Genomic DNA, 22,098 nt, shown 5'->3' with positions numbered 1-22,098 from the left:
AGTAAAGCTCCCTCTGTGGATTTATCCTCTCAGAGGAGGTGACGATAAGTTAGAGTGCAGAAAAACACCCCGTCCCTTCTGTTCTTGCAAGAGTGGAGGGACAGTCTGTATGACCTCCTAGTTCCTGTGCCCTACCTCCTTATTCGGCTCCTTTCAGTTCATAGAATGTGTATAAATGAAAAGTACTATCACACTTACTGAGTATTTAACTGAGCACCTATTTATTTTTTTAAATATAATTTATTGTCAAGTTGGCTAATATACAGTGTATACAGTGTGCTCTTGGTTTGGGGGGTAGATTCCCGTGATCCATAGCTTGCATATAACACCCAGTGTTGAGCACCCATTTTGTTTGTTTATTTATTTATTTATTTATTTATTTATTTTTAAAAATTTTTTTTCAATGTTTATTTATTTTTTTTGGGACAGAGAGAGACAGAGCATGAACGGGGGAGGGGCAGAGAGAGAGGGAGACACAGAATCGGAAACAGGCTCCAGGTTCTGAGCCATCAGCCCAGAGCCCGACGCGGGGCTCGAGCTCACGGACCGCGAGATCGTGACCTGGCTGAAGTCGGACGCTTAACCGACTACGCCACCCAGGCGCCCCTGAGCACCCATTTTGTACCCAGTATGGAGCTAGCTGCTGTGGGAGAGACCGAAGAAACGGAAGGTGCTCACATTCTTGTGGGATTGGTCCTATCTCCCCATCTAGAATGTAAATTCTGTTCTCATTTTTCTCCCATTGTCTCTTGGGCTGGTCCCATCTCTCTGGAATGGGAGAATTATAAGAAGAGAATGTACTCAAGTTTTAAATAGTTGGGCCCAGACTATGGGAGCATTAAGACTTATGGGTTTAGGGGTGGGACCTGGGTGGCTCAGTTGGTTAAGCATCCGACTTTCAGCTGAGTTCATGATCTCACAGTTCATGGGTTGGAGCCCTGCGCTGGGCCCTGTGCTGATAGCTCTGAACCCAGAGCCTGCTTCGGATTTTGTGTCTCCTTCTCTCTCTACCCCTCATGCTCTTTCTCTCTCTCAAAAATAAACATTAAAAAAAGAGTTATGGATGTATGGATACAAGAGGTCTGTGTGAGTTCGAACAAAATCAGAGAAGGTTTTTGCCAGAAAGGACCATGCAGGGCCATTTGAAAGGGGAAGGCCATGTCGGGGGTCACCTGGCTAAGGGAGCAAGCGCAGCGGATAATTTATATCTCCTGGTTCCCAAATCCAGGACTCCTCCCACTTCAGTACAAAGGTCAGGAGAGGCTAGGGGAGGAGGAAGGCCTTGAGCAGGGCTGGGAAGAAGAATTAGGAAAAGAAAACGTGGAGTAGTCTGGACTAGAGCATATGATGTGACTAGAGCAATAGGTGTGGAAATAAGCAATCTGTGCAGGGACAGAAAGAGGTGGCTTCCGAACACAGTTTTTAGAAGGGGCTGGAAAAGGATGGATGGGCAGATCTTCAGAGCAGGAGGGGAATTCAGAGTCAGCAAGTATGGTTATTTCCATAATCAAAAGTGGAAATTCAGTCTCTAAAAGTAAAGCGTCCCCAAATCAATAGCGCTCGGAGGTGGTGAAGGCAGGGTTTGGACCTTTGTGTTCTGATTCCAAGATACTCAACCGGACCTTCTGGGGAACCAGTGGTGCCAACAGATATGAGAGGAGGGGCCGCCGGGAGGCAAGAGGACCTACACAGTGGAAGATGAGGGAGTCAAAGTTCCCCTCCCAGCCACTTTACTTGAATAGCGTTTTGACCTATGATCCTAGCATAGAGGTTGTTTTTAAATCACCGCGGAGAGGCACGTCAAGCATCAGATGGCCATCGGATCAGATCAGCGGATGTGGCTGGAGCAGCGGTGGAACGGAGTAGATGCGCACACAGAGGGGTCGTGGAACACGTGTTTGGGGTGGGCAGAGCATCAGTTGGTGACAGTGAGAGATCCAGGGAGGAAGCACCACTTCAGCAGCAGAATCAGGATCCGGGTTCAGAGAGGGAGGGATTAGCCCCCAGAAAGACTGACCAGAGCAAGGTAAGGGACACAGTTCAACCCATACCAACTGTCTTCTCGCCTAGGCCATCTGGGACCTCAATGGATTCATAAAATCTTAGAACCAGAAAGTTCTTAAGATTATTCATCCAGTGCCCAGGATGGCAAACGCCCACCGGGCACGCCGCCCTTCTCCCGCCCCGCCCTGTGGCAGTCATCACAAACCCGTGCCAGCACTCTTGCCTCTTACGTCTTGCTCCCAGACACCCTAGATAGCCACCATTAGCTGGTTGAATCTGACATGCAAATCGACATCTGCTTGCCTTCCCTGTCCCAGCCCACCCTCTTCATGGCACAGATGAGGGACTGGAGGCTAGGGGTGGCAGGGACTCAGGTTACAGAAGAGACTGAGAACCTGAGGTCTTGTCATGGTCCCTGGCTGCATCCTGGGGTCCAGCAGGATGCTTCCAGATCCTCTGCAAGCTGACCTCAGCCAAGAACTTAGAGCCTGACTGAAAAACCAAGAACTTAGAGCCTGACTAAGAACCAAGTTCTTAGAGCCAAAATTTAGAGCCTAGGACAGACAAAGGCATCTCAGATAGATAGAATTGGACACCAAGGCACCCAATGGGCCAAGACACCCAAGGTCAAGAAAAGGCTCTGCCAACTACTAACCATGGACCATGGGCCAATCCATTAAACTCTTGGTCTTCATTTCTTTTATCTACAAAGTGCAATGAGATGTGTGTGTGAGTGTGTGTCTGTGTGTGTAGATTAAATGAAATCATGTAAAAATTCCTAGCATACAGCATAGACTCATGCACATTAGTTTTCTTCTTGCCTTCCTGCCAGCTCAGTACCCCTTGATTTGAGTACCTACAGTACTCAGCAAATAGTTATTGAGTGAATAAATATAAATTCCTCCTCACATCTTCACCCCTACCCAAACTGCCTTTTTCTTCTGATCTAGGTGCATTGAAAAGCAAGGGATAAATTCATTCCTCATGAAATGATCGTATTTAGGAATTTAACACATTGAAGAATAAATTAATTATTGCTCTAAGGACTTTTACGTTGTAACAAAGAACTCCTAGATACGAATTCCAGTAGTCGAATTTTACATATTGCACCGTGTTAGAAGTAAGGGCAACGGGTTTTTCATGAGTAGGTGGACCTTCCTGTGCCTTTCAGATCAGCTGACGTAGGTGCCTGCTTACCTCTGAAGGTGGGGAAGGTGGTAGGCAGACGGGGTGATTTATGGGGGATGAAGACGCCTTGGGATAATAAAATCTCGCCCCAACAGATAATCAATGCTTAGTATCTAGACGAAAGTCTTGGGCTGTAAGATGGGCTCTAAGAGACGCAGAGTAAGGCATAGTGCCAACCCATCACATCTGATTTCCTGGGAAATATGCCAACCCCCTGTACACACCTGTTTGCCCTCAAAGGATGAGCCCCTACCCACATGCTGGACTCGACACACTCAGGGCCTGTGAATGTCTGAGGCAGTGAGCAATGCTGACATCCAGAGGGGAGAACGGTTGTGTCCGCGGGGCCCACATGGCAGACCCATGGGGAATGGCAGCTCCTCAAGACCCACTTCCTCTGAGGGGCGCCTGGGTGGCTCAGTTGGCTGAGCATCCTACTTCGGCTTAGGTCATGATCTCACAGTCCGTGGGTTCGAGCCCTGCGTCGGGCTCTGTGCTGACAGCTCAGAGCCTGGAGCCTGCTTCGGATTCTGAGTCTCCCTCTCTCTCTGCCCCTCCCCTGCTCATGCTCGGTCTCTCCTGTCTCAAAAATAAATAAAAACATTAAAAAAAAAAAAAAGACCCACCTCCTCTGAGAAGCCTGCTCCAGCGACTTCTGCCTTCTCGGCTTACCTCCTACAACACCGTTAAGCTATGCTCAGGAAGCTGGAGGGGGCTGGGCATCATCTCTTGCTTTGAGTGTGCCATGGAAGCCACGCACATTCCATTCCCTCTCTGAGGCCATTTCCAAATAGATGCCAGCTTCGGGAAGGAAGGCAGAGTGAAGGCTTATGGGACAGCTCCAGAGCCTTCCCCTTGAACGTAACGTTATAGTGGAAGGTGCCGAGAGGCAGATGTGCTCTACCTTCGGGGTCGGGTCATTTTGTTGTGCAAAGATGATGGTAAGCAATTCCCCACTGGTTCCCCCACCCGGGGACATATACGCTTTCTTGCTCTCTGCCTGTTTTATGTATTCATTTGCACCCCCCCCCTTCTTCCAAAAGTATGACTTCTGCTTTTATTCAGCAACCTGGACACTACACGGGCTGGCATTTTTAAGGTAAGACTCTGTTAAAGAGAAAGCTGGATTAAAAAAAAAGAACCCTGTATTTATTTACTTCTTGTACTCATTCTGTATCTATTACTGTATAAAAAGTGCTTTACAGGTATGAACCAATTTAATTCTCTAGACTAGAGCTTCCCAATAGAAACACAATGCGAGCCACATATGGGATTTAAATTTTTCTAGTAGCCACATTAAAAAAGTAAAATGAAATGGATGAAATTAATGTTAATGATATTATCTCTTATGTCCCAAATATTATTGTTCCAGTATGTAATCAATATACAATTATTAGGGGCGCCTGGGTGGCTCAGCCGGTTAAGCATCTGACTTCAGCTCAGGTCATGATGTCACAGTCATGAGTTCAAGCCCCATGTTGGGCTCTGTGCTGACACCTCAGAGCCTGGAGCCTGCTTTGCATTCTGTGTCTCCCTCTCTCTCTGCCCCTCCCCTGCTCGTGCTCTCTCTCTCAAAAATAAACATTTAAAAAATATATATGTATACAACTATTAATGAGATACTTTACATCCCTTTCTTCTACTAAGTCTTTGAGATCTGGTGGGTACTTTACATGCACAGCACATCTCAACGCGGACAAGTACATTTCAGGTGCTTGGTGGCCCCACTTGATGGTGGCCGCCATATTGGACGGCACAGCTCCAGGCAGCCCTCTGAGAGTATTATAAGCATCCCTATCTCCCTGAGGAAAAACTGAGGGACAAAAGGCTACGTGATTTTCCTAAGGTCACATAGCTAAAAGGTGATCGAGCTGGGATTTGCATCCAGGTATCCAGATACCAGAACTGAGACGTTTATTCATGAGTCATTCTTATCCCTGTGACTGAGAAAAGCACACTCTGGTATACCCAGCCTTGCCCAGTGACCGATTTGCTTAAGAAGACTGCTTTGGGCTAAAGGATTTGAGCTTCCCTAAGAAAGGTACTAGGCTCTGGGCATCTGGGTGGCTCAGTCGGTTAAGTGTCCAACTTCAGCTCAGGTCATGATCTCGAGTTTGAGCCCCACATCATGCTCTGTGCTGACAGCTCAGAGCCTGGAGCCTGCTTCAGATTCTGTGTCTCCCTCTTTCTCTGCTCCCCCCTCCACTTATGCTCTGTCTCTCTCTCTCAAAAATAAAATAAACATTAAAAAATTTTTTTAAAAAAGATGTATTAGACTCCCAATGGTGAAAAATAAAAGCAAAGCTTGAATTTTAATTTGAATAAAACAAACAGCAGAGCACTATGTCTCTTACCTTCTCTGGCACCTAATCATAAACAAATATGGTCAATTCTCCCTTTACCTTTCTGGACATTTGATGACATTTGGATTGATGAAAGACACATTCCTCCTCTTCACACCTGCTCTCTCAGTCCTTAGTCAGAGATTTTTATTCTACTAAAGACATCAGAAAAATGGTGGAGACCTCTGGCCAAATGTAGTATCTGATCCCACAGCTGGGGGAGTTTTTAGACAACAGGAAGATCTATTCAGCATTCACCTTTGAAGAACTCCCAGGTCATCCACAGCCATGTTTAATTCCAGGGACACCTTCTACCCTGAACACAAGCCAACTGGGTCAGCAGAACCTATCTGCAGCTCGTTCACACATACCAAAAAGCAAGCTCAAGAGGGTGTCAGCGACCCTCTCCAGGCATGCTGAGGAAAGTTCACAAGGGGAAAGCTCACCTTGCAGAGTATTGTTAAAACCTCATCTGACTGAAGTCTGGGAACTACTGCAGCAGATGGTCTTAATTATTCACACAGTTTAGCTCGGGAGTGGGCCATCGTCAGAGGGTTCAAGGCAAGATGCCCATGGACTGCAGTGTTTGATTAACATGAATGAGAGGCAGTGCGTGCCAGAAGAAAGCTGGCTGTGACTGTGGCTTATCAGAACGTGCTAAATGATCTCTCCCAATATGTTCTCGCTGGGCTCCTGGCTAAGCAGTTGAGGACATTCTCACATTCAATTCAGTCCCCTGGAGGATACAACTTTCACTCGGTCGATACTAGGGTAAGCTACGCCAAGAAGAGGTATTATACTCCAGGGAGTATCTGGGAGAGCTATGGGAAGAATTCCTTCACATCACTGGGATTGAAGGTCCCAGGCATTCCTGACAAACATCAGGCAGCATCAGCTCACCTTCTTCAAGGGCCGTGAGCACCCTCTATAAGCAGTGAGCCATTCAGACAGCCGCACACTCCTCCCCCATGAAGAACAGGCTGGACCCGCTGCCACCTCTCTACTGTCAGGAAGCGGTTTAGAGGCACGCGGACCTGGGTTCAAATCTCATTTCCACTACTCGCTCTGTGACCTCAGGCACACTTAGATTGTCTAAGTCTCTGTAGTTCATCTGTCAAATGGAAACGGTATCTACTTAAAAGCAACTTTTTAAAGGGAAAGCAAGAAACACCTGCTTTTCAGGATTGTTACAAAAATCAAAGGTCGGGGGCGCCTGGGTGGCTCAGTCGGTTAGGCGTCCGACTTCGGCTCAGGTCATGATCTCACAGTCTGTGGGTTCGAGCCCCGCGTCGGGCTCTGTGCTGACAGCTCAGAGCCTGGAGCCTGTTTCAGATTCTGTGTCTCCCTCTTTCTCTGACCCTCCCCTGTTCGTGCTCTTTCTCTGTCTCAAAAATAAATAAATGTTAAAAAAAAAAAACATTAAAAAAAAAATCAAAGGTCGTACTTCTTATGTTCATGATCCACAGTAGGTGGTCAAAAATGTCAGGTAAAATATTTTGGTTCAAATAGGTGGCGCCTGCTAGACTTGGGTCGGGCAATTCAAGTGCCAACCACAAGATGCTAAGCCGTATTATGCAAGTGGTTGTGCTTAATTTTGATCTTCAGGTTTCCCCAAGTGTTATCTGGGGAACTGGGAACTCCCAAGGATGAGCTTAGGTAGTTCCTCCTGGATCCAGCTCTTGGAGCAACTGATTTGAAAACTAGAAATACACATTTGCTCCAGAGAGTATATGATTTGGAGAAAAGCTTAGTTACCTCAATCAATAGGTGTCTTCACATGTGCTGGATAAGCTAGGTGGGGTGCTAAATCGTGCGAAGTTCAATGGAAGGGTGGGCTCCAGGGAGTCTGTCTGTAGTGTCTGCAAATAAGACTTTTAAATGGGGTTTATGTCATCCAATGCTATGACTCTAACAGTGGCATTGTTCTCATCATGGATGAATATTTGAAACTCCTTTACCTAACTTGAACCCAACAGGGCTCCAACAGGCAAAAGAGGAAATGTAAAAGTGGAATTTCCAGGGTCCTTTTCTTAGGCTACTATTCGACAGCTGAATCATTTTGCCTAGCAAAGAGTATGAAAGGCTGACTCTAAAAAGAAACCCTGAGTCTCAAGATTTCCTTGGGGCTTTCAAACGTTTTCCTTCCCCCAGAAGTGGTCCCATCTGAATCACTCCATCACCTCCCTTGAAAGGGGCATTCTGTGCTAGAGAACCTGCCTGCCTAAAAACATTTTCTGAAAAGTGGCTATTGACTGGCCTAGGGTAGCCTTAAAACAATATGACAGACCACGGCCCCTTACCACCGATACCTCACTCTGTGGCACCCCACGTGACCCAAAAAATGCCCCACGTGACCCAGCTGATTCCTAGTCAGTAACAAAGGCATGCACAGACGAGGGGGGGAAACACACTGTAAACACCATTCGCTGTTTGCACGGCGTGCGTTTAGCAAAAAGCACTGCTCTTCTACAAGCTGATCCTCTTAACCGTTTCCCTTCTTCCCACCCACCAACACGACTGTCTGAGGCCCTCCTCAAGCAGGCCTCCCTTGGGTTCCAGCTTTCCATGACTGGCCCTGCCATTTCTAGGCCCTTCCGAGGTAGGGAAATGATTCGTTCCTCGCAGCCCTTGCCCCACATCTTGTGCTCCAGAGCTCCCAGTAGCGGGCCTTCCTGCTTCGTCGCATAAACAATGGCACCACTCCCCAGCCATGAGCAGTGGCCCACGATGCAAAGGGCACTTGCTCAGCGTTCGCTGAACAGGGGAGCACAGAACCCAGTGGGATTCTTTCACCCAGACAGAAGGCTCCACCTAATGTCTCTGCCAGATGTCGGCATTCAGATACGGGGTCAAGGGGTGGGGTGGGGGCTGTCTCCTTCATCAGACCCTCACTGCTAGGGATTCCTGCTGGATCAGCAGGACTGATGAATGGTTCTCATTCATGGCCCAGAGCACACCGCGGGGAGGCTGCCCCAGCTGTGGTCCGGGTGCTGCTTCTGGCCCCACATGGAACACATTCCTTTGTGGAAGAAGGCTGCCTTTGGTGAGGGGGGTGTGCTCAGAGAATGAGGGCAGCGGTGGGGGATGACGGGGCCTTTCTGAACCACCTCAGACAAGAATGCAGACTTTGACACCAGGCTTGGCCGGGGCTGGTCCATTTGGCCCCTGGCCAAAGATTCCACCTCAGCCCTGTCTATTTCTGGCCACAGAGCAGGAATGTTCAGGGCACCGGGAAATGGTGAGAAGGTAAGCATATAAAGCTGATTTTTTTTTCAGCCTTCAGAAAGAGGCCTTTGTCGGGCATAATTTGTTGTGATCAACTAGGGTTCCCCACAGTCCATCTCTGGCTCTGGATGGAATCTCATTCTAACCAGGCTGCGTCTTGGGGAGGCTGAAGGTACAATTTCAGACTCTTAAAAGTGTGCCTAATGGAGACTGTCAGACTGGATCAGAAAGGGAAAGCCAAATACATATAGCATCTATAAGAGACACATTTTATCTCTATAGCACATAGTCCATAAAGAAAGGCAGAGAAAACCCAAAAATCAGTGCTGCTGTTTGAAGGCAATACCATTGTAACGGCGGTGGGAACAGAGTGACGCAAAGATGCCCATTGGATTCAAATTAACCAATCCGTGGCCCTAAAAAAATGAAGGCCTAGTCTGACTCCAGGATAGCCTACAATAATTGAAAGAACACAGTGTTGGCATCTGAGAGTGGTCAAGATTCAGATCTGGCTTCTGCAACTAGAGAAGGGTCTTACCATCTTAGTGAGTCACATAAGAAGTATCAAGGGCCCAGGGCGCCTGGGTGGCTCGGTTGGTTAAGCGTTGGACTTTTGGACTTCGGCTCAGGTCATGATCTCACAGCTTGTGGGTTCAAGCCCCACGTTGGGCTCTGTGCTGACAGCTCAGAGCCTGGAAACTGTTTCGGATTCTGTGTCTGCCTCTCTCTTTGCCTTTCCCCCACTCATGCTCTGTCTCTCTCTCTCAAAAGTAAAAAAAAAAAAAAAAAAGAAGTATCAAGGGCCCAGTAGAGTGACTGGCTCATAGCAATGCTCAATGAGTGGTAACTATTATAATTATAAAATCAGCAAGAACTTGGAAAAATCCAAGGAGGGGCTTCACTTCACCCACTGACCACTCTTAACACACCACTTAGGTAACAGGTTTTAACCATCCCCCCACCTCCCCCCCTCTGTACACACCCCCCAAACACACTGTTTCCCAGAGCTACAATCAGTAGCCAAACTCGTCTGAGTTTCTGCACCACTTTAGGGGGAGGAAAACAGAAGCCAGAGCCAGAAGGGTGTGCAATCCAATCACTGCCAACAAGTCGTGTTTTTAGGGCAGGAAGTGTAGTTAGGGATGAGACCCACTGCATGCAAATCCATGGAGCATTGGTCCAGGCAGAGACAGGTGGGGAGGGGCTTGGCCATGCTCATAAGAGGAGTATACTGGGTGGGAAGTGGAGGGAATTCTGGGCTAGACGGAGTACACAAACCAGTTTTTCAAAGAGATGCCTCCTCAAGAGTGGCCACGGAGGTACTGGTTAGCTTTCCTTGTGCCTCAGGTAGGGCTAGTCTTAGCAGGACTCACTTTTGGCTTTCTACACTTTCTGTGTCCCCACTAGTTTCCAGGCCAAGCCCTCATCCAAGTGATGCAACCTCAGTCAACAGTCAGTTCTTCAGGCCTGAGCCCCTCAGACGAGAACTAGACCCAGGGGGCCCAGCAAAGGAGGGAGCAGCCACATCTCTGCCTTGTCTGGAAATGTCTGGCTACACAGAGGAGGGGGTAGGAGTGCCGTTCTCAACTTTGTTAAGAGCCTGTGATCTGGGATTCTGCTGTCCATTAGAAGCAGTGGCTTCCTTCCAGAAGCCCGGTGAGTAATAGCAGGCACTGACCGCCACATCACCAAAGCTGGCGGGGCTCAGCTGCACAATGCCAGCTGGTGCTGTGTCACTGATGATCATTCCTGGAGATAATGGCATCTGCAGAGTAGTGGCATATACACACGGACCTACAAGTTCTTGCTCTTCCTGGGGGAGGCAGACTTTCTCAGCTACCTTTGGACCTGATCAGTGTCAGTGGTGATGATCACAAGTCTTTTTGGGGCCTCCTAAGAATGATTCTAATATTCTCACTGCATTTCCAGCCATGGCACGGCTCCCACTGGTGGCTACAGGATGCCTCCACTTTCTTTTTTTTTTTTTTTTTTTAAATTTTTTTTTTCAACGTTTATTTATTTTTGGGACAGAGAGAGACAGAGCATGAACAGGGGAGGGGCAGAGAGAGAGGGAGACACAGAATCGGAAACAGGCTCCAGGCTCTGAGCCATCAGCCCAGAGCCCGACGCGGGGCTCGAACTCACGGACCGCGAGATTGTGACCTGGCTGAAGTCGGACGCTTAACCGACTGCGCCACCCAGGCGCCCCTCCACTTTCTTTAGCATGACACATACTAGCTTCAACCCACAACCGTAGGTTTAGCCACACTGACCTGAGTGCATGTGGTCCCCAGAAGATACCTGCTTCCACACTTCCCTGACTTTGGTCTTGCTGTTCTTTGTTCTAGGATACCACATATCTACCTCCTGAACACCTGTTACTCTATGTTTAGGAATCTACCCACATGTATATATGGAAAGTCTTCAGGAATCTACTAAAAGACTATTAGAACTGGTAAGAGTTCAGCAAGGTTATAGGATACAAGGTCAATATACAAAAGTTAACTGTTTCCACTCACTTTCAAAGAACAATCCAAAAAGGAAATGACAAAACGAATTCCATTACAATGGCATCAGAAAGAATAAAATATTTAGGGGCCCCTGGGTGGCTTAGTCGGTTAAGCATCTGACTTTGGCTCAGGTCATGATCGCATGGTTCATGGGTTCAAGGCCTGCATTGGGCTCAATGCTAACAGCTCAGAGCCTGAAGCCTGCTTCGGATTCTGTGTCTCCTTCTCTCTCTGCCCCTCCCCTGCTCATTCTCTCTCTCTTTCTCACTCTTTCTGTCTCTCAAAAATAAATAAATGTTGAAAAAAATTTTAATATAATTTTAGAAACAAATTTAACAAACGACATGCAGAATTTATCCTCAGAAAGCTACACATTTTTCAAAGATATTAAAGATCTACATACATGGAAAAACATCCCATGTTCATGGATTGGAAGACTTAATGTCATTAAGATGAGAATACACATTAATCTATGAATTCATCAAAATCTCTATTAGAATCCCAACTGACTTTTTCATGGAAATTGAAAAATTGTTTCTCAAATTTATGTGGAATTGTAAGGGATCCAGAATAGCCAAGACAATTCTGAGAAAGGAGAACCCAGTGGGAAGACTCACACTTTCCAATTTCAAAAGGGCAAAAGGTTAACGCAAAGCAACAGTTATTAAGACAGTGTGGTACTGGCACAGGACAGACACACACAGATCAGTGGAATATAACTGAGAGTCCAGTAATAAACTCATATATTTATCAGTAATTGATTTGGACACAAGTATCCAGACAATTCAATGGGGAAAGGCCAGTCTTTGTAAAAAGAATGGTGCTGGCATAACTGGGTAGCCACATATAAGAGAAAGACGCCGGACTCCTCCTCCACACTATTTACAAAAATTAATCCAAAATGGATCAAACATCTGCATATAAAAGCTAAACTACAAAACTCATAGAAGAAAACGTAGGGGTAAATCTTCCTGACTTTGGATTTGGCAATGGTTTCTCAAATATCGGGGCGCCTGGGTGGCTCAGTCGGTTAAGCGTCCTACTTCAGCTCAGGTCACGATCTCGCGGTCCGTGAGTTCGAGCCCCGCGTCGGGCTCTGGGCTGATGGCTCAGAGCCTGGAGCCTGCTTCCGATTCTGTGTCTCCCTCTCTCTCTCTGCCCCTCCCCTGTTCATGCTCTGTCTCTCTCTGTCTCAAAAATAAATAAACGTTAAAAAAATATATATATATATAAAAAATATGACACCAAAAGCACAGGCAACAAATTAAAAATATGTATATTGGACTTCATCAAAATTTAAAGTGCATCAAAAGGCACTATCGGATGTTTCATGAACCAGGGCAGCAGTAGTATGGGCAGGAAAAAAGGCATAGTGATCAAGTATTTATTGTATTATTTACATGTCTATCTCCCTTTCAAGCCTGTGAATCCCCTTGAGGGCACATAATCTCTGTATCCCCTGAATCCATTATAGTATAAATGCTGAGTACATATGATGTCAACTGAGAAACAAGGAGACACTATCAAGAAGGTGAAAAGACAATTCACAGAATGGGAGAAAATATCTGTAAATCATAGATCTGAAAAGTGTCTAATATCCGGAACATATAAAAACTCCTACAATTTGGGGTGCCTGGGTGGCTCAGTTAGTTAAGTGTCTGACTCTTGATTTTGGCTCAGGTCATGATCTCATGGTTTGGAAATCAAGCCCTGCATCAGGCTCTGTGCTGACAGTGAGGAGTCTGCTTGGGACTCTCTCTCTCTCTTTATCTCTATCTCTCTGTCCCCCTCCCCTGCGCGCGCGCGCGCACACACACACACACACACACACACACACACACTTTCTCTGTCTGAAAATAAATAACATTTAAAAAAACTCCTACAATTCAATAAGAATAAGCCACCTAATTTAAAAATGGGCACCGGACTTGAACAGATATTTCCCCAAAGAAGATATGCAAATGCCCAATGAACACCTGAAAAGATGCTCAACATCATTAGTCACCAGGAAAAAAGCAAATCACAACCTCAATGAAATACCACTTTGCATACACTAGGAGGGCTATACAATGTTTGAAAAAAAATTTTTTTAATGTTTATTTACTTTTGAGAGAGAGAGAGACAGAGTGCGAGTAGAGGGGAGGGTCAGAGAGAGAAGGAGACGCAGAATCTGAAGCCGGCTCCAGGCTCTGAGTTGTCAGCACAGAGCCGGACGCAGGGCTTGAACTCATAGACCGAGAGGTCAGGACCTAAGCTGAAGTCAGATGCTTAGCCGACTGAGCCACCCAGGCGCCCCTATACGTTTCTTTGAAGGGGGAAAAGGTAGGTGTTAGTGAAGATGCAGAGAAATTGGAACCTCCATACATTGCTGGTGGTAATGTAAAATGGTACAGCCGTTGTGAAAAACAGTTTGGCAATTCCTCAAAAAGATAAACATAGAATTACCATACAACCCAGCACTTCCACTCCTATTTATATACCTAAGAATTAAAAACAGATGTTCAAACAAAAGTTCGTATACAAATGTTTATGGCAGCACTATTCGTAATAGCTAAAAGATGGAAACAATCCAAATGTCCCCCAACAATGAACAGATAGGGGCGCCTGGGTGGCTCAGTCATTTGAGCCTCTGACTCTGGGTTTTGGCTCAAGTCATGATCTCGCTGTTTGTGGGTTTGAACCCCACACTGGGCTGTGCAGCTGGCAGTGCAGAGCTTGCTTGGGATGCTCTCTCTCCCTCTCTATCCTTCCCCCACTCACGCTGTCTCTGTCTCTCTCAAAATAAATAAACTTAAAAAAAAAAAAAAAGCAATGAACGCATAAACAAAATGTGGCATATCCATACAGTGGTATATTATTTGGCCATAATAAGGTATGGAGTATGCTTACGTGCCACAACATAAATAAGGCTGGGAAACATGTAAAGTGAAAGAAGCCTTATGTTTGATTCCATTTATACGAAACATCCAGAATTGGGCACATCTAGGCAGGAAGCAGATTAGCAGGAGTGGGCGTGGGGAGTGAGGGTAGGGTGGGGGAGGAGAAGGAGGTGACAGGTAAGGCACACAAGTTTCTCTTTCCGGTAGTGAAATGCTCTAAAATGGACTGTGGTGACGGTTGTACATAGCTGTGGATATACTAATATCCATTGACTCGAACACTTTAAATGGGTGAATTATATAGTATGTAAATTACATCTCAACTAAGCTGTTAAAAAATGGACTTAAATGACACTTGTGTTACGAGTATATATTTATGAAGTAGCCGCTACATGATAAACACTGTATTAGGCACTGGGAATTCAAAGATGACTCTGACGTGGGTTCTGCCCTCAAGGAGTGCACACAATACTTACAGAAGCAGGAACAGTACAGAACGAGATACAGGAGTGAAAGGAGGAGGCGGTGATCACACCTGAGGATGAGGAACAGGAAAAGACTTAGACATTGACACTGAGCAGGTTGTGGAGGCAAGTTTGAGTTTGACAGGTTGGGGGTGGGGAGATCATCCCAGGCAGCAGGTAGGGCTGGTCTGAAATAACAAAGGGTCTTTTGGAAGCCGTGTGTGGTGCAGATAGCAAGATGAAAAGCAGGGGCACTGCGGGGTGGGGATGATGAGAGGTGGGAGAGATGACAAGCAGAGGGCCGGCAGAGAGGGAACTTGAACGTCATGCTAAGAAATGCTGAGTTTTCCTTTTGGGGATAAGGAGCCAATGGACAGTAAAGCAGGGGCGGGGTGGGGTGGGGGGGGCGGTGATGGGGGCAGATTTGTGATCTAGAGCAGGAGTCAGCAAACTGCAGCCCACGGGCCAAATCTATAAATACTGTTTCTGGAAATGAAACTTTATTGGAACACGGCCATAATGAGTTCTTTACTTGCTATCTGTGGCTGCTTTCCCACTAAAACAGAGTGTGGACCAATAACAACACAGAGCATATGGACTGTGACGTCCAAAATGTTTGCTATCCGTCCTTAGAGGAAAAGTTTACCACCCCTGCTCTGGAAAGATCACTAGTGGCTATTGCATAAAGGAGGGCTTCGTGGGGGTTAAGACCAAGGGAAAGGAGGCCAATTAGGAGACGAGCAACTCTCTCGCTGCTGGGTAATGTCACGATGTTGATGTAACTGGCATGGTTGTGGGGTGGAGAGATGGGCCTGGCTTTGTGAGCTGTGGGGAAGGAAAAACAACTGGGGAATATCAAGTCAAGAAGATCAAGAGTGCCTGGTTTTCTGGAAAGGATGAGAGACCCCACAGGGTTTCACTGATGTGTAAATTTTAGTGTTTTTGTCCTCATCATTAAAATGTTTCTAAACATCATTTTTAGAAGAAGGCTCTCAAACAGAGCACCTGAATTCAAGGCAGCTTAAAGTTTTTTATTTTACTTTATTTCATTTTATTTTAAGTAATCTCTACACCCAACAAGGGGCTCAAACTCAAGAGTCAGTGCTCTACTGACTCGGCCAGCCAGGTACCCCTAGCTGAAAAGTGTTTTAAAGAAATTATTCTTACCACTTGGTTATGGGCATGCTAGAGCAATTCTAGGCAACCCGGTGGATAATCTTCCTCTCTTCACGTGTTGCAACAAGCCCGAGGTCCACAAATTCTTTGGCTATGCTCTAAGGCTGCCGTTGGCACTAGGTGGGCACTAAGGGGTTGGCGGCCGGCCATCAGAATAGTATTCTTGACCGACGATTTTATTTTATAAAATTTTTGTTAACGTTTATTTATTTTTGAGACAGAGAGACAGCATGAACAGGGGAGGGTCAGAGAAAGAGGGAGACACAGAATCTGAAACAGGCTCCAGGCTCTGAGCTGTCAGCACAGAGCCCGACATGGGGCTCGAACCCACAGACTGTGAGATCATGACCTGAGCCGAAGTCGGACGCTCAACCGACTGAGCCACCCAGGCGCCCCTACCGACGATTTTATTTTAAATACATGTGTCAGGGGCGCCTGGGTGGCGCAGTCGGTTAAGCGTCCGACTTCAGCCAGGTCACGATCTCGCGGTCCGTGAGTTCGAGCCCCGCGTCAGGCTCTGGGCTGATGGCTCAGAGCCTGGAGCCTGCTTCTGAGTCTGTGTCTCCCTCTCTCTCTGACCCTCCCCCGTTCATGCTCTCTCTCTGTCCCAAAAATAAATAAACGTTGAAAAAAAAATTAAAAAAAAATAATAAATAAATACATGTGTCAAATACCATGTCTTACTCATTTTTGTGTCTCCTGCAATGACTGGCAGAGTGTCTGGCACATAGAAGGCCACTAATAAGTCATTTTAGTTAAGAAGGAAGAGAGAGGACTAGGTGGGAAGAGAAGGAAAGGAAGAAGGAAGGAAAATAAGACAGGAAGGCAGTACATGGCCACGAAAATTTCCCCCAAGGCTGAAAACTCATGCTGCAGCAGAAGCTGGTAAAAGGGCCGTTCTTCAGGTGGATGTGAGTCCCCTTCTTCCAGGGAGAGCCTGGAGGGACCATACTTAGTGGTCATGTGTTAATACAGCTGCAAACGCCAAATATGCTGTACTATCTTCCCCAGGTATTTTAAGGAAATAAGTGGCTTAAATCTCACAACGAATCTCGATGTTTGTGTCTTTCAAACATCTCTTGCAAACTGCCTCGCGAAGAGAAAACGAGCGTCCAATCCCAAGACCCCGAGGTGTAGCTAAAGCAGCCGCATGCAGGCATGAGATGTAACTGAAACCTCTTGCTTTACCGTGTGCTCCAGGTAATGTTCTAGTCTTGGTCTAGGCGGTAGTTACGCGGGCATGTTCATTTTGTAAAAATACATCCAGAACAGGTAGCTGGACACCCATGCTCACAGCAGCACTCTTCCCAACAATCAGAAGGCGGAAGCAACTCAAGTGACCACTGATGAACGAACGGGTAAACAAAATGTGGTACGTCCATACAAAGGAATACTATTCCCTTAAAAAGGAAGGAAACTGACATGCTGCAACATGGATGAAACTTGACGACATAGATGTTAAGTGAAATAAGCCAGTCACCAAAAGACCAAGTACCATATGATTCCACTTACATGAGGAACCCAGAGTTGTCAAATTCATAGAGACAGAAAGTAGAATGATGGTTTCCAGGAGGCTGGGAGGTGGGGGCGGGGCGGGGGCGGGGAATAGGGGGTTAGTATTTAATAGGGATAGAGTTTCAGTTTGGGAAGACTGAAAAGTTCCAGAGGTGGATGGTGGTGACGTCACACAACAATGTGAATGTGCCTAAAGCCACTGAGCCCCACAGTTAAAAAATGGTTACAATGGTGAGTTTCAAGTTGTGGATATTTTATCACAATAAAAACAAAACCAAAAGTGTATACATGTGTATGCTTAGAATTGGTGCCATTTCACCTACATGTGCTATTCTTGGTGGGGGGTGGGGGAGGAAGTTGACTTTAAAAATGCACTCAATTTTATATTTGTATTTGATTTAGGAAGATAGGAAAAGATCTTTCTTACTAGATCTTAGGGTCACGCTGTCACTCTGGAAAGCTGTGCTATGTTTATCCCGCTACTCTTTGGTGCTCCAGGACAAGGCTGGGGGTGGGGGAGTTCATGGATTCAAGTTCAAAGGCAGTGACAAGAAACGGAGCAGAGTAAGCTGTTCACAAGTCATCCACATAATGTTCTCATTAGGCGTGTGCTTTTCAGGCAAGCAGCATCATTTTCCCAGAAGATACTCTAAGCATTGTGTTGGGGACGCATCAAGGAGGGCATATGGCAGCTTGCACAAAACCTCCACGGGTCTGCTTGTCTAACAGATTCTGACAATGAAACAACTTGAAAAATGTCTCATCATTCGCATGCGATATTACAGTATGAAGTTGGAGGTATTCCACACGAAGGCGTCAAAAGCCTTGGGTAAGAAGAAATGATTAACTGTGGTCCTAATTACATCCTCATTATCTGTTGAGTCTGTTCTCACTGTACCCCCGGACTTGCCACATATCACTTACCTGGGTATGTCGTTTTTGCCAAGAGAAGTGCCAAAGATTTTTTTTGAACTCCGGACAGAAATCTTATCTAAATTGTCACCATCACGCTCTTATCACCCTGGAATAAGTGGCTATTCTGAAGGGATGGTTCTGTGCCAAAAGAATTCTCAGACACACGTGGCGGGCAGGAGCGGCCAGCACACCTGGCCAGGTTGCGTTCCCTGCCAAGCATGCGCCATGCGCAACAGCAGGAGCACAGCTGGAATTACTAAGATAAGAAGGTCTGACGACTCACTTCGAAACTAGACATGGCTGGAGAGCAGAAGATAAGCAGTGCATGGCTGCAGGTGCATGTCTGTGCAATCTGCTTGGCCCTCCCAGTCCTGGCCCACGGTTGACAGTTCTGCTGGTTCCGGGGGGGGTCTGGGGCGGGGCAGCCTGCGGCCACTTATCTGAGGCCTCGTGGCCCATTCAGGGTCCACGGTGCAGCTGGGTTTATGTGACACAGCCACGGGGACAGATCACTAAGACCATTTTCCAGAGGGGAATGAACAATAATCACAAGCTGTTCTGAATCCAAGCAGCTCCAGGAGTGGGGGACTCTACTCCCTAATGCTCCCAAAGCTATAAGGAAAGAAGCAACTGTCACAGCTGATGTGGCATCACCTAGAAATTCTGCTCCCACGGAGACAGCCTATTAGCTAAGGGGGAAGAGAATTTATGGCTGCCGGAAGACAAGGTGATTCAAGGTTAATGGTTTGCCCCTTTGAGTTTCTACAGTTTGAATAATGGGATTGAGTAACCAGTTTCTCTGTCCCTGACTGCCTGTTTTATGGAAGGTGTGTTCATTCAATGTCTATTTCAGGGCAATGAATATAAGAGCAGAAAATCTAGGAGTCAAGAAATAAGAGATTCCATTTTCCCACACGGCCAGCCAAGGAAGAATTCCAATTCATGAGTCTTACTAATAAGATGTAGAAATGATTTATCACCCCACTTCCAAGCAAATAAGCACAAGTAATGAAAATGCTAAAAGTAAAAAATTCTGGTGTTCTATATCCTCATCAGACCAAGGCAGAATAAACAAAGCTGTCCATAACTGAAGGACTTCAGAGGGAAGTCTCTTCCCTGTCATGAAATTTAGGAATCTCCGACTATAGACACTAGCTGCCAAACTACTCAGGCAATGATCAATGATGGGTAATTGTTCTCAGTGAGATTTCCTTCTGGTGCCTTGGTCTTGTCCAAGAATTTCAGCGACAGCGGATTTGCTCATCCTACTTCCAGACCTAGGAGCCAGAGACTAGGGGGAAATGCTGCTTCCTAGTTCACAGAGGCCCACCCCGAGTCCTCAAGAGGTAAGTCACTTTCATACGGTTCTACAATAAGCTGGGAAATAAACCCAGGCTTCCTGACTTTGCAGCTGATTTACCGCAAGCACCAAGTGGCCAGTTACTACATATTTACACACGGATTTCTAATCACAGGTGTACGGGAAGTGATAAGCTCAGGATGCAGCCAGAGCCAAGAGGAACACTTCAGAGAACAGCCGATAGCCCACGAGCAGCCCTGAGAAACAGAGCCACTGTGGCCCAGGAATGAGGAGGCTGGGTCAGGTCCTGGCTTCGCCAATCCCTGCCTTGCCATCTGGACAGCTTATCTGTTTGCCAGTGTGCTCAGCTGTAAAATGAATTCAGTACCCATCTTACTCTTCGGTGGAGTGTTATAATAACCAAACGACACAGTGGATAGAAAAGTGGTTTGATAGGAATAACATACAGTATGAACATAGATTATAAAAACCAGCAGAACTCGGCTCAACTTTACAAAGGCATTTTGGGGGAAAGTGGGAAATTTTTGTCTTTGTTTTGTTTTAATTTTTTTAATGTTTATTTATTTTTGAAAGACAGAGAGAGAAAGAGCATGAGTGGAGGAGAGGCAGAGAGAGAGGGAGACACAGAATCTGAAGCGGGCTCCAGGCTCTGAGCTGTCGGCACACAGCCCGACGTAGGGCTCAAACTCGTGAACTGTGAGATGACGACCTGAGCCAAAGTCAGATGCGTAACCAACTGAGCCACCCAGGTGCCCCAAAAGTGGGAAATTTTTGAATATGGGCTGGGTATTAGATGATAGTAAAGAATTATTGTTCATTTTCTTAGGCATAGCAATGGCATAATGGTTATTTAATATTTTTCAAGATCACACTGAAATACATAGGGATAGAATTATTATCAAATTTGAAATCTGGAATTTGCTTTAGAAAGAAAGAGCAAAAGGATAGATAGGAGCAAATATGGCAAAATATTGATAACTGTTGAAGCTGGGGGAGAAAATATGGAGGCCTTCTCTCTACTATGCATATATCAAATTTTTCAGAATACAAAATAATTTTTTAAATTTATTATTATTTTTTTTATCTTAGCAAGAGAGAGCTTGAGTGGGAGGGGGGAGGGGGAGGGGCGGGGGGGGAGAGAGAGAGAGAGAGAGAGAGAGAGAGAGAGAGAGAGAGAGAGAGAGAATCTTAAGCAGGCTCCACGCTTGGCATGGAGCTTGATCCTGAGACCCTGGGATCATGACCTGAGCTGAAATCAAGAGTCAGAGGCTCAAACCCCTGAGCAACCTAGGCGCTGCCCCCCCCCCACAAATACAAGATAATTTTTAAGTAAACATTGCAGAATTGGGGGGTGGGGGATCACAAAGCTTCACTGAAGTTCATCCCCAGAGCACAGAAGATCTGTTTCCTTCACAAGACCCTTCCACACTGGTCATCCAGAGGTCAGAGAACAAGGACATGGCAAAAGGCCAGGAGAAGGCAGGCCAGGACCCCAGGTGGAAGCGTCTTTCAGAATTTTCTGTCTGCCATGCATCCAAACATCAGCCAGCCTATAAAGTCAAGTGCACACTTTGTCTTCAGACCTAAGTATCCTATTCACCTTAGACCAAGTCACTTGTTAACACAAAGTTACAGGGGGACACACAGATGCTTGTATACCCACACTCCCCACTGAGGCTCAATTCTTTTGGGCCCCAAGAACCCCAGGGCCAAATGGGGGCATGCACTTTGCCATGGGAGTGAATGGTCATTCTGGGGCAGATACTGGGGACCAGTAAGGGGAACAGGACAAGAGGGAGAGGGAGATGAATAATTTAGCTAAGGCAGGGTCCAGTGAGCCAGTCATTCATCTGGGTACTGACTAGGGAAATGAGCATTTCCCTCTTCCTTCTAAGCCCCATCCCTGACCATTTTAAGTACAGAATACACCATAAATAACTAAAAAGTTCCAGCAAAGGTGACAAATGGGCTTTGGGGGTTCCTGGACAGACAGGCTGGCGGTGGCATAAGGGAGGAGCCGGAGTACAGGAAAGGGGTTCGAGCCCCCACTGACTAGCTCCCTGGCCTTGGGCTTCAGAGCTTTTCCTCCTCTGCAAAAAGAAATGATCGGGCTCATTTTTAGAACCCCGGAGTTCAAAGATTTTAGGGGGCAAAATTAATTTTGGGCATGTTCCGACTTACGTGAACATCGTTCTTCTCACCTGGACCTGAGGTTTCCTAACATTTTGAGCAGTTCAGTGCTTCCCACCCCCACCCCACCAGGTTCCGCCGCGTCCCCTCACCCCACCCGCGCTGGTTTTTGGTGGTCTTCGCTTGTTTCTTCCAATCATTTCTAGCTCGGCGCTGATTTACAGCGACACCTCCAGCAGGCAGCTACAGTTAGAGGACTCCCAGATTTGGAGTGGGGGGGAGGGTGTGCAGCGCGCAGTGGCCAAAGCGCCTGCGTAAAACTGTAGGCACTGAGTCCTGCGGGATGCGTACAGGGCTAGGATTTGCTCTACCACTGGGGCGACCCTGCATGTACGACCCTCGGGTTAGCTTGTGCTAGTTCTTTCCTAC

At 46.6% G+C, this 22,098-nt stretch overlaps 1 protein-coding gene across 1 annotated transcript in view; it reads right to left on the bottom strand.

Moving 5' to 3' along the window:
* Positions 1-22,098, bottom strand: part of LOXL2 (lysyl oxidase like 2) — a 93,686-nt gene that overhangs the window by 70,708 nt on the left and 880 nt on the right. The gene's annotated exons all lie outside the window — the stretch shown is intronic.

Source organism: Lynx canadensis, chromosome B1, assembly GCF_007474595.2.
Source record: "Lynx canadensis isolate LIC74 chromosome B1, mLynCan4.pri.v2, whole genome shotgun sequence".
Taxonomy (NCBI): Eukaryota; Metazoa; Chordata; class Mammalia; order Carnivora; family Felidae; genus Lynx; species Lynx canadensis.
The sequence above is the reverse complement of the archived record's forward strand: the minus strand, read 5'-3'. Positions and strand labels throughout refer to the sequence as shown.